The sequence below is a fragment of the Manis javanica genome, chromosome 4 (genome assembly GCF_040802235.1).
Source record: "Manis javanica isolate MJ-LG chromosome 4, MJ_LKY, whole genome shotgun sequence".
Taxonomy (NCBI): domain Eukaryota; kingdom Metazoa; phylum Chordata; class Mammalia; order Pholidota; family Manidae; genus Manis; species Manis javanica.
The window spans coordinates 145,817,113-145,830,748 of NC_133159.1; the positions used below are offsets into that span (position 1 = coordinate 145,817,113).

General features: G+C 36.3%; 1 protein-coding gene across 24 annotated transcripts in view; it reads left to right on the forward strand.

The window, feature by feature from the left end:
• The window catches only part of BCAS3 (BCAS3 microtubule associated cell migration factor), a 632,290-nt gene that overhangs the window by 102,230 nt on the left and 516,424 nt on the right, over window positions 1-13,636 (forward strand). The window lies entirely within an intron of this gene.

The following is a 13,636-nucleotide window of genomic DNA, read 5'->3' on the forward strand; positions in this document are numbered from 1 at the left end:
GAACTTTGATGTCTTAAAATCTGTGTCAATATAAGGCTATGCTCTTACAAGAGAAAAGGGAAAGAAGAGAAAACATCTTAGGGTTTCCTGTTACTTACATCTCAGTATTTCTCTGCTCACTGTTTGCTTATCTGCAGGGTGATAGCAAGAGACAAAAGAAAACCAACAATAGATCAAAATTCAGTCTTGAAATTGAAAATTAACATCATTAAGAAAAGTGTCTTTTACTTTATGTGTTTTTAATATAGTCACTTTTATGATGGCCTATCACAACTTACTAGTTGTCATCATGAGCTATCACTAACATTGTTGCTGTAGCATGTGCTTGGCACTGTTCTGAAGGCATTGCATGAATTTTCTCTTACTCCTTATTGCAGTACTATGAGAAGATAGATACCATTCTTAATCCTGTTTTATAGCTTAGAAAAACTGAAGTGGAGTGGAGCTGTGGACTCAAACCCAGCAGGCATGCTTTTAATGCTACGCATTTTTTGTGTGACAGTGAGAGGGCTGTGGACTCAATTGATTATTTGTTATTACTCATAAAGTCAGATTTTTATCCACTTTCTACATATATTAAATGAGAATAATATTCTTCTCAATGGCTTATAGTGATCTAATTATCAGGTTTGTGGCATTCTTTTCACTGTATCATTCCATTTAGGAATTAAGTTCAGCTTCTGGTAGTTACAGTGGCCTACACAAACCATGTAATTAAAAGTCTGTGGGTAGGCAGTACATGGCTAGTGAAATGTTTCTATGATATCATTAGTGACCTAGGTTCTTCCTAGCTTTGACATCTTTAGAATGTGACCTCTTTCCCTAATGATCTCAAGATAGTCATTTTCTTTTCAATTAGTGCATCTTCTCAACTTAACTTATAATTACAAGGAAAGCTAGGGAATGATCATGGTTTGTTAGCAAAGAAGATAATCAAAATGGATATTAGTCTGGCATTCAACAGTCTTTAACACATGCTGTCAGCTCATAGTGTGCACTTTATAGCATGGGTGCAGTGGAGAGAAGGAGAAATGTGAAAATAGTATAACATGATTAGATCTTGGAGTCTTAATTGTTGCTTTCTAGGAATACGGTTTGACCACATGGGTTATAAGGCAAATTTCTTCCAGTGTAATTTCTGGGTAGAAGTAAGCAAAAATGTACTCTGTACTCATCACTGTGTCAAATATGGAATAAGGAAAGAAAAGCATGAAAACACAATTCGGAAGGTGCCCATTCAACCTGGAGTGGCAGGTTTTGCCATGCCGAGCAGCACTGTCCATGGAAGTTACAGTCTTGGGGGCATAAGAGTTGAGAGGGTCAGTGGCTCTTAGCATAAAGTCCTGGTTAGGTGGGGCTTCATGTTGGTACAGAGGAGCCACGAAAGGGTTCAGGGAAACTAAAATCTGGGGAGACTTGGATATGTTTTGAGTATTAAATCTGCTCCCTTGTCTACACATAGATCCTTTTGTAAAGGATGATGATCTTTATTGAGTTTGAGTAAAAGTTGACAACGTTTATTGAGTATTTGAACAAATTCTCTGTTAAATCATTGACTAACTACTAAGTTACATAGACACAGGTGAAGCTCCCCTGAAGACCAGGCTTTAAAATAAGAACAAGAGTTAAAGAAAAGTAAAACTGAATAGTGATAGTAGAAACTGCACATTATAGAAGAAGACATATTTCCAGAGATGTTATATATTATATTTATATAATTTTAATGTCTAGTTTTCAACATAATGTTATGAAACATATCAAGAAAGTGTAGCATATTGTGAAATAAAGGCAGGCAATAGATATTGTTGCTGATTGTCTTCAGATGTTAAATTTTACAGAGAAGGATTTTAAAACAGCTATTGTAAAAATGTTCTAAGAACTGAATGAACCATGTTCCTAGAGTTAAAGGAAAGTATGATAACAATGACTCAACAAAAAGAAAATCTCAATAATGAGACAGACATTATAGAAAAAGCAAATGGAAAGTTTGGAGTTGAAAAGAAAAAAATGTGAAATAATAAACTTATTAGAGGCATTCAACACCATATTGAAATCAGCATAAGATTTGGGGAACTGATATGTTGATAAGGTTGTTGAAAGAAAATGGAAACCACAGAGAAGAGGCTAGGCTTTGATGGTAAAGTGAAACTTCATTGACTTCACTTTTCCTGATTGTTAGCCTTCCATAATTCAGATGCATGTAGACTTGTGGAAGCCCCACAAAACGATGTTAAGTTTGGTTTGCAGTTTTTAAAAGATGTTCCATTCCTTATAGACCCTGCTAAGTATATGATTAAGGAAGTTGCTGTTTTTATAGGATTAATTTATTGAGGTATTACTTTGTCAAAAAATAAGGTAAAAAAGGAAGGATAAAGTGATTATATATTGTTGGTGTTGGGATCATTTTTTGAGGGATGAGTTGATGGTGTGCGAGTTATATTAGCCAGAGTTTTCCAGAGAAACAGAAACAACAGGATATGGGGTATATGTGTGTATATGTGTATGGAGAGAGATGGGGGTGGGGGATCAGAGGGAGAGAGAGAGGAAGGGAGGGAGGGAAATAAGGAAAGAGATGGAGAGGGAAAGATGTATAGATTATATTTTTGTTGAAGTATAGTTGTTATATACCATTATATTGGTTTCAGGTGCACAATACAGTTGGTTTCAGGTTCCACAATTATACACATGATGAAATGCTTACTGGTAAGTGTAGTTACCAACTGTCACTGTACAAAGATATTACAATTATTGTCTATATTACCTATGCTGTACCTTTAATCCCTGTGATTTATTTTGTAATTGAGTGTCTCTCTTTTTTTCCCTTCACCTATCTCGCCCATCCCCCACCCACTTCCCCTATGGCAATCTCCAGTCTGTTCTCTTTGAGTCTATTTCTGTTTTGTTCATTTGTTTTGTTTTTTTAGGACACACATATAAGTGAAATCATATGGTACTAATCTTTCTCTGCCTCATTTCACTTAGCATAATACCCTGTAGGTCTGTCCATGTTGTCCCAAATGACAAGATTTCATTCTTTTTATGGCTGAGTAATAGTCCGTGGTATATATATACTACATCTTCTTTATCCATTTATATAACAGTGGGCACTTCTGTTGCTTCCATATCTTGGTTATTGTAAATAATGGTTCAATAAACATAGGGATACCTATGTCTTTTCAAATTACTGTTTTTGTTTTCTTTGGGTAAATTACCAGAAAAGAAACTGGGTTATATAGTATTTCTATTTTTAGGTTTTTTTTTCAGAGGAACATCCATACTATTTTCTATAGTGGCTGTATCAATTTACATTCTCGCCAACAGAGAAGGGTTCCTCTTCTGCACATCCTCACCAACACTTGTTTTTTCTAGTCTTTTTGATGCTAGCTATTTTGACTGGTGTGCGGTGATACCTCATTTTGATTTGCATTTCCCTCTTGATTAGTGATGCTGAGCATCTTTTCATGTACCTGTGGGCCATGTATATGTCTTCTCTGGAAGAATGTCTGTTTAGGTCCTCTGCACATTTTTAAATTGGATTATTTGTCTTTTTGGTGTTGAATTATAATCTTTATATTTTGGATATTAACTCCTTTGTTGGATATATCATTTTCAAATATCTCCCATTCAATAGGTTGCCTTTTTTGCTGATGATTTCCTTTGCTGTGCATAAGCTTTTTAGCTTGATGTAGTGCCACTTGTTGATTTTTGCTTTTGTTTACCTTACCTGGGAAGACATATATCCATAAAAAAATTATGAGTGCTGATGTCCAAGAATGTACTGCTTATGTTTTTATCTAGGGGTTTTATTGTTTCAGGTCTTATATTTAGGCCTTTAATCCATTTTGAGTTTATTTTTGGGTATGGTGTAAGACAATGGTCCAGTTTCATGTATTTGCATGTATTGCTGTCCAGTTATCCCAATACTATTTACTGAAGAGACTTTTTTCCTCATTGTATTTTCTTTAAAAAAAATTTTTTTTTTTAGTTTTTTTTATTTTGGCATCATTAATATAAAATCACATGAGCAACATTATGGTACTAGATTCCCCCCATTATCAAGTTCCCACCACATACCCCATTACAGTCACTGTCCATCAGTGTAGTAAAATGTTACAGAGTCACTACTTGTCTTCTCTGTGCTATACTGCCTTCCCCGTAACTCCCCCCACCAGGTTATGTGTGCTAATCGTAATGCCCCTTATTCCCCTTCTCCCTCCCTTTCCACCCACCCTCCCCAGTCCCTTTCCCTTTGGTAACTGTTAGTCCATTCTTGGGTTCTGTGAGTCTGCTGCTGTTTTGTTCCTTCAGTTTTTGCTTTGTTCTTATACTCCACAGATGAGTGAAATCATTTGATACTTGTCTTTCTCCACCTGGCTTATTTCACTGAGCATAATATCCTCTAGCTCCATCCATGTTGTTGCAAATGGTAGGATTTGTTTTCTTCTTATGGCTGAATAATATTCCATTGTGTATATGTACCACATCTTCTTTGTCCATTCATCTACTGATGGACACTTAGGTTGCTTCCATTTCTTGGCTATTGTAAATAGTGCTGCAGTAAACATAGGGGTGCATATGTCTTTCTCAAACTGGGCTGCTGCATTCTTAGGGTAAATTCCTAGGAGTGGAATTCCTGGGCCAAATGGTATTTCTATTTTGAGTTTTTTGAGGAATCTCCATACTGCTTTCCACAGTGGTTGAACTAGTTTACATTCCCACCAGCAGTGTAGGAGGGTTCCCCTTTCTCCACATCCTCGCCAGCATTTGTTGTTCCTAGTCTTTTCTATGTTGGCCATCCTAACTGGCATGAGGTGATGTCTCATTGTGGTTTTAATTTGCGTTTCCCTGATAATTAGCGATGTGGAGTATTTTTTCATGTGCTTGTTGGCCATCTGAATTTCTTCTTTGGAGAAGTGTCTGTTCTTATCCTCCTCCTATTTTTTAATAGGGTTATTTGCTTTTTGGGTGTTGAGGTGTGTGAGTTCTGACTCATTGTATATTCTTAACTCCCTTGTCATATATTAATTAACCATACGGTCATGGGTTTATTTTTGGACTCTCTATTTTGTTGCATTTATCTATGTATCTATTTTTATGCCAGTACCCTATTACTTTGATTACTATAGCTTGGTAGTATAGTTTGAGATCAGGGAGTCTAATATCTCCAGCTTTGTTTTTCTTTCTTGAGATTAATTTGGTTATTCAAAGATTTTTTGTGGTTCCATGCAAATTTGAACTGTCTGCTCTAGTTCTGTGAAAAATGCCATTGGTATTTTGATAGAAGTTGCATTGAATCTGCTTTGGATAGAGTGTCCATTTTAACAATATTATATCTTCCTATCCATGAGCATGGTGTATTTTTACATTTATTTGTGTCATCTTCAGTTTCTTTCATCAGTGTCTCATAGTTTTCAGTGTACAGATGTTGCACTTCCTTGTCTACATTTATTCCTCACTATTTTAATCTTTTTGATGCAATTGTAAATGGAATTGTTTTCTTGATTTCTCTTTCTGCTACTTTGTTATTAGCATGTAGAAACATACAAATTTCTGTATATTGAGTTTGTATTTTGTGACTTTACTCATTCATTTATTAGTTTTAATAGTTTTTTGGTGGAGTCTTTAAGTTTTTCTATATATAGTGTTACGGCATCTGCAAATAGTGACAATTTTGCTTCTTCCTTACCAATTTGAAATCTTTTTAGTTCTTTTTTCTTGCCTGATTGCTGTTTCAAGGACTTCCAGCACTATGTTGAATAGAAGTGGTGAGAGAGTGGGCATCCTGTCTTGTGTCTGATCTCAGACGGAAAGCTTTTGGCTTTTCACCAGTGAGTATGATGTTACCTTTGTCACATTACCTCTCCACCTACTTTGTTGAGAGTTTTTATCATGAATGGATGTTGAATTTTGTCAAATGCTTTTTCTGCATCTATGGAGATGGTCATGTGGTTTTTATCCTTACTTTTGTTAATGTGGTGTATGATGTTAATTGACTTACAAACATTGTACCATCCTTGCATCCCCAGAACAAATCCCACTTGGTCATCATGAATGATCCTTTCATTGTATTGTTGAATTTGGTTTTCTAATATTTTGTTGAGGATTTTTGGCTCTATTTTCATGAGGGATATTGGTCTGTGATTATCCTTATTTGTGATGTCTTTGTCTGTTTTTGGTATCAGGGTGATGCTGGCCTCCCAGAAAGAATTTGGGTGCTTTCCTTCCTCTTCAATATTTGTAATACTTTGAGAAGGATAAGTATTAACTCTTCTTTAAATATTTGGTAGAATTTATCTGTGAAGCCATCTGTACCTGAACTTTTGTCTGTTAGGTGTTTTTTGATTACTTGTTCTATTTTGTCACCAGTAATTAGTCTGTTCAAATTTTTTATTTCTTCATGGTTCAGTCTAGAATATCCCTTATTTCTAGGAATTTATCCATTTCTTCTAGTTTGTTCAATATATTGGCATATACTTTTTCATTGTATTTGCTTATAATCCTATGTATTTCTGTGGTGTTGGTTGTAACTTCTTTTTTGTTTCTGATTTATTTTAGTCCTCTCTTTTTCTTGATGAGTCTAGCTAAAGGTCAGTCAATTTTGTTTATCTTCAAATAACCACTTCTTAGTTGCATCGATCTTTTAAATTGTTTTTTTTAGCCTGTATTTCATTTATGATTTATATTATTTCCTTCCTTTTACTTCCTCTGGGATTTGTTTGTTCTTGTTATTCTAGTTCACTTAGCTATAGGATTAAATTTTTTATTTTAGATGTTTCTTGTTTCTTGAGTTAGGCCTGTATCACTATGGACTTTCCTCTTCAAACTTCTTTTCCTGCATCCCAGAGATTTTTTTTTCTGGTATCATTACTCTATAATAACACAAAGAGCATTATGTTTACTAGGCTCTCCCCTTCACCAAGTCCTCCCCACATACTCCTTCACAGTCACTGTCCATCAGCGTAGTAAGATACTGCAAAATCACTACTTGTCTTCTCTGTGTTGTAGAGGCCGGCCCGTACCCCCTCCACATTATACATGCTACTTGTAATGCCCCATTTCTTTTTCCCGCCCTTATCCCTCCCTTCCCACCCATCATCCCCAGTCCCTTTCTCTTTGGTAACTGTTAGGCCATTCATGGGTTCTGTGATTCTGCTGATGTTTTGTTCCTTCAATTTTTCTTTGCTCTTTACTCCACATATGAGTGAAATCATTTGGTACTTGTCTTTCTCCACCTGGCTTATTTCACTGAGCATAATACCCTCTAGCTCCATCCATGTTGTTGCAAATTGTAGAATTTGTTTTCTTCTTATGGCTGAATAATATTCCATTGTGTATATGTACCACATCATCTTTATCCATTTATCTACTGATGGACACTTGGGTTGCTTCCATTTCTTGGCTATTGTAAATAGTGCTGTGATAAACATAGGGGTGCATATGTCTTTTTCAAACTGGAGTGCTGCATTCTTACGGTAAATTCCTAGAAGTGGAATTCCTGGGTCAAATGGTATTTCTATTTTAAGCAGTTTGAGGAACCTCCATACTGCTTTCCACAATGGTTGAACTAATTTACATTCCCACCAGCAGTGTAGGAGGGTTCCCCTTTCTCCACAACTTCGCCAACATTTATTGTTGTTTGTCTTTTGGATGGTGGCGATCCTTACTGGTGTGAGGTGATATCTCATTGTGGTTTGAATTTGCATTTCTCTGATGACAAGCGATGTGGAGCATGTTTTCATGTGTCTGTTGGCCATCTGAATTTCTTCTTTAGAGAACTGTCTATTCAGGTCCTCTGCCCATTTTTTAACTGGATTATTTGTTTTTTGTTTGTTGAGGTGCGTGAACTCTTTATATATTTTGAATGTCAATCCTTTATCAGATCTGTCATTTATGAATATAGTCTTCCATACTGTAGGATACCTTTTTGTTCTATTGATGGTGTCCTTTGCTGTATAGAAGCTTTTCAGTTTGATATAGTCCCACCTGTTCATTTTTGCTTTTGTTTTCCTTGCCTAGGGAGATATGTTCATGAAGAAGTCACTCATGTTTATGTCCATAAGATTTTTGCCTATGTTTTCTTCTAAGAGTTTTATGGTTTCATGACTTACATTCAGGTCTTTGATCCATTTGAATTTACTTTTGTGTATGGGGTTAGACTGTGATCCTGTTTTATTCTCTTACATGTAGCGGACCAGTTTTGCCAGCACCATCTGTTGAAGTGACTGTCATTTCCCCGTTGTATGTCCATGGCTCCTTTATGGTATATTAATTGACCATATATGTTTGGGTTAATGTTTGGAGTCTCTGTTCTGTTCCACTGGTCTGTGACTCTGTTCTTGTGCCAGTACCAAATTATCTTGATTACTGTGGCTTTGTAGTAGAGCTTGCAATTGGGAAGCAAGATCCCCCCTACTTTATTCTTCCTTCTCAGGATTGCTTTGGCTATTTGGGGTCTTTGGTGGTTCCATACGAATTTTTGAACTATTTGTTCCAGTTCATTGAAGAATGCTGTTGGTAATTTGATAGGGATTGCATCGAATCTGTATATTGCTTTGGGAAGGATGGCCATTTTGACAATATTAATTCTTCCTAGCCATGAGCATGGGATGGGTTTCCATTTGTTAGTGTCCTCTTTAATTTCTCTTAAGAGTGTCTTGTAGTTTTCAGGGTATCGGTCTTTCACTTCTTTGGTTAGATTTATTCCTAGATATTTTATTCTTTTTGATGCTATTGTGAATGGAATTGTTTTCCTGATTTCTCTTTCTATTGGTTTATTGTTAGTGTATAGGAAAGCTACAGATTTCTGTGTGTTAATTTTGTATCCTGCAACTTTGCTGAATTGTGATATTAGTTCTAGTAGTTTTGGAGTGGAGTCTTTTGGGTTTTTTATGTACAGTATCATGTCATCTGCAAATAGTGACAGTTTGACTTCTTTACCAGTCTGGATTCCTTGTATTTCTTAGATTTGTCTAATTGCTGTGACTAGGACCTCCAGTACTATGTTGATTAACAGTGGGGAGAGTGCGCATCCCTGTCTTGTTCCTGATTTCATAGGAAAAGCTTTCAGCCTCTCACTGTTCAGTATGATGTTGGCTGTCAGTTTATCATATATGGCCTTTATTATGTTGAGGTACTTGCCCTCTATACCCATTTTGTTGAGAGTTTTAATCTGAATGGATGTTGAATTTTGTCAAATGCTTTTTAAGCGTGTGTGGAGATGATCATGTGGTTTTTGTCCTTCTTTTTGTTGATATGGTTGATGATGTTGATGGATTTTCGAATGTTGTACCATCCTTGCATCCCTGGGATGAATCCTACTTGGTCATGGTGTATGATCCTTTTGATATGCTGTTGAATTCTGTTTGCTAATATTTTATTGAGTATTTTTGCATCTACATTCATCAGGGATATTAGTCTGTAATTTTCTTTTTTGGTGGGGTCTTTGCCTGGTTTTGGTATTAGGGTGATGTTGGCTTCATAGAATGAGTTTGGGAGTATCCCCTCCTCTTCTATTTTTTGGAAAACTTTAAGGAGAATGGGTATTATGTCTTCTCTGTATGTCTGATAAAATTCCGAGGTAAATCCATCTGGCCTGGGGGTTTTGTTCTTGGGTAGTTTTTTGATTACCACTTCAATTTTGTTGCTGGTAATTGGTCTTTTTAGATATTCTGTTTCTTTCTGAGTCAGTCTTGTAAGGTTGTGTTTTTCTAGGAAGTTGTCTATTTCTCCTTGTTTTTCTAGCTTGTTAGCATATAGGTTTTCATAGTAGTCTCTAATAATTCCTTGTATTTCTGTGGGGTCCGTCATGATTTTTCCTTTCTTGTTTCTGATTCTGTTGATGTGTGTTGACTCTCTTTTTCCTCTTAAGAAGTCTTGCTAGAGGCTTATCTATTTTGTTTATTTTCTCAAAGAACCAGCTCTTGGTTTCATTGATTTTTTCTATTGTTTCATTCTTCTCAATTTTATTTATTTCTTCTCTGATCTTTATTATGTCTCTCCTTCTGCTGACCTTAGGCCTCATTTGTTCTTCTTTTTCCAATTTCAATAATTGTGACATTGGACTATTCATTTGGGATTGTTCTTCCTTCTTTAAATATGCATGGATTGCTATATACTTTCCTCTTAAGACTGCTTTTGCTGCATCCCACATAAGTTGGGGCTTTGTGTTGTTGTTGTCATTTGTTTCCATATATTGCTGTATCTCCATTTTAATTTGGTCATTGATCCATTGATTATTTAGGAGCATGTTGTTAAGCCTTCATGTGTTTGTGAGACTTTTTGCTTTCTTTGTACAATTTATTTCTAGTTTTTTACCTATGTGTTCTGAAAAGTTGGTTGGTAGGATTTCAGTCTTTTGAAATTTACTGAGGCTCTTTTTGTGGCCTAGTATATGGTCTATTCTGGATAATGTTCCATGTGCACTTGATAAGAATGTGTATCCTGTTGCTTTTGGATGTAGAGTTATATAGATGTCTATTAGGTCCATCTGTTTTAGTCTGTTGCTCAGTGCCTCTGTGTCCTTAATTATTTTCTGTCTGGTGGATCTGTCCCTTGGAGTGAGTGGTGTATTAAAGTCTCCCAAAATGAATGCGGTGAATTCTATTTCCTCTTTAATTCTCTTAGTATTTGTTTCACATATATTGATGCACCTGTATAGGGTGCATATATGTTTATAATGGTTATATCCTCTTGTTGGACTGAGCCCTATATCATAATGTAATATCCTTCTTTATCTCTTGTTCCTTTCTTTGTTTTGAAGTCTATTTTGTCTGATACTAGTATTGCAACACCTGCTTTTTTCTCCCTGTTGTTTGCATGAGATATCTTTTTCCATCCCTTGACCTTTAATCTGTGCATGTCTTTGCATTTGAGGTGAGTCTCTTGTAAGCAGCATATAGATGGGTCTTACTTTTTTATCCATTCTCTTACTCTGTGTCTTTTAATTGGTACATTCAGTCCATTTACATTTAGGGTGATTATTGAAAGATATGTACTTATTGCCATTGCAGGCTTTAGATTTGTGGTTACCAAAGGTTCAAGGTACCTTTAAAGATATGTACTTTTTGCCATTGTAGGCTTTAGATTCGTGGTTACCAAAGGTAGCTTCTTTACTACCTTACTGTCTAACTTAATTTGCTTATTGAGCTATTAAAAACACAGTCTGAGGATTCTTTATTTCTCTCACTTCTTATTCCTCCTCCTCCATTCTTCATATGTTGGGTGTTTTGTTCTGTGCTCTTTTTAGGAGTTCTCCCATCTAGAGCAGTCCCTCTAAAATACCGTGTAGAGGTGGTTTGTGGGAGGCAAATTCCCTTAGCTTTTGCTCATCTGGGAATTTTTTAATCCCTACTTCATATTTAAATAATAATGGTGCTGGATACAGTATCCTTGGTTCAAGGCCCTTCTGTTTCATTGCATTAAATATATCATGCCATTCTCTTCTGGCCTGTAAGGTTTCTGTTGAGAAGTCTGATGATAGCCTGATGGTTTTTCCTTTGTAGGTAACCTTTTTTCTCTTTCTGGCTGCCTTTAATACTCTGTCCTTTTCCTTGATCTTTGCCATTTTAATTATTATGTGTCTTGGTGTTGTCCTCTTTGTGCCCCTTGTGTTAGAAGTTCTGTGTGTTTCTGTAGCCTGAGCAACTATTTCCTCCCCCAGTTTGGGGAAGTTTTCAGCAATCATTTCTTCAAAGGCACTTACTATCCCTTTTTATCTCTCTTCTTCGTCTGGTACCCGTATAATGCAGATATTGTTCCTTTTGGATTGGTCACACAGTTCTCTTAATATTGTTTCATTACTGGAGATCCTTGTATCTCTCTCTGCGTCAGCTTCTATGCATTCCTGTTCTCTGGTTTCTATTCCATCAATGGCCTCTTGTATCTTATCCATTCTGCTTATAAATCCTTCCGGAGATTGTTTCATTTCTGTAATCTCCCTCCAGATGTCATGCCTTGGCTCTTGCATATTTCTCTGCAGCTCTGTCAGCACGTTTATGATTTTTATTTTATTTATTTATTTATTTATTTATTTTGAGAGGTCATCTCTCATATCTATTGATCAAATGGTTGTTAACAACAATAAAATTCTGTATAGGGGAGTCAATGCTCAATGCACAATCATTAATCCACCCCAAGCCTAATTCTCATCAGTCGCCAATCTTCTGAAGTATAACGAACAAGTTCTTACATGGTGAACAAATTCTTACATAGTGAATAAGTTCTTACATGGTGAACAGTACAAGGGCAGTCATCACAGAAACTTTCGGTTTCGATCACGCATTGTGAACTATAAACAATCAGGTCAAATATGAATATTTGTTTGATTTTTATACTTGATTTATATGTGGATCCCACATTTCTCTCTTTATTATTATTTTTTTTAATAAAATGCTGAAGTGGTAGGTAGATACAAGATAAAGGTAGAAAACATAGTTTAGTGTTGTAAGAGAGCAAATGTAGATGATCAGGTGTGTGCCTGTTGACTATGTGTTAATCCAAGCTAGACAAGGGCAATAAAACATCCACATATGCAGAAGATTTCTCTCAAAACAGGTGGGGGGGAGGTTCTAAGCCTCACCTCTGTTGATCCCCATTTTCTCACCTGATGACCCCCCCTGCGACTGTGCCTGTCTTAGGTTGTTCCTCCCTTGAGGAATCTTACCCGTCTCTGGCTAACTAGTCATCTTCCGGAGCCATACAGGGAGATGTAAAGTTGGTAAGTGAGAGAGAAGCCATATTGTTTGAAAAGGTTAGCTTTTTACTTCTTTGCAGATTTATGCCCTGTGGCTTCTATGCCCAGCATTTGTCTTGAGGTATCTTTGCCACTTGGAGGAATTATGATACTCGGTAAATTCGATATCAGGCACGAATTCTATTTAACGGTTTTGATTAGGAAGGAAGAAGAAAAGCTATAGAGGTAGCATATGGAAGAAAACATGGGAGGATTGATTATTTCTTTGACATATCTTCTTGTAGAGTAACTTAAGCATGTATACATTTTAAAGTACTAATTAAATTGCACACACACATTAACATAATAGGAATACAGTTACATAACCAAAGCAGATCTATAATTACCACCCATCTCCAGTGAAGCCATGGAAATTAGTTAGGCACTCTAGGCATTTGTGAAAATTTGTCTATGATATGATAGATATTGTCCAACTGTACTTGAACAGTCGGAGAGAAATCAGACAAATTAAAACAACCCATTCCTGGGTACTGTTCACATCCCATATGTTCTTTTAACAGTAGATAGTCTGTAGTTGTAAGATTTTGGAGCGCTACAACTTGCACTTCTCCTAATTCTTGGTTGAGTTCCAACAGTATAGATCCGGTCAAATTTGTTGTTTTACTGAAAGCACAGGCCAGCTTAGATATCTCCTTCTTCATTCCAATGGCAAGTCCAGGAACCGGTGGGATGGATGGAGCTACAACTGCAGCATCACCTGGATCTTTGTTGAGGTTTTTTGATGATCATCTTCTGCTATGACTCTTCCAGAGAATGCTAATGTTGGAAGTTCTTCTTCATATTGTATCTTAGTTCATTTTCTGTGTAGCCAAATTAGGCTTTGATCCTCTGTATAAACACAAGCCGACCCTTTGCCCACACTTTGATATGCTGTTTATACCATTG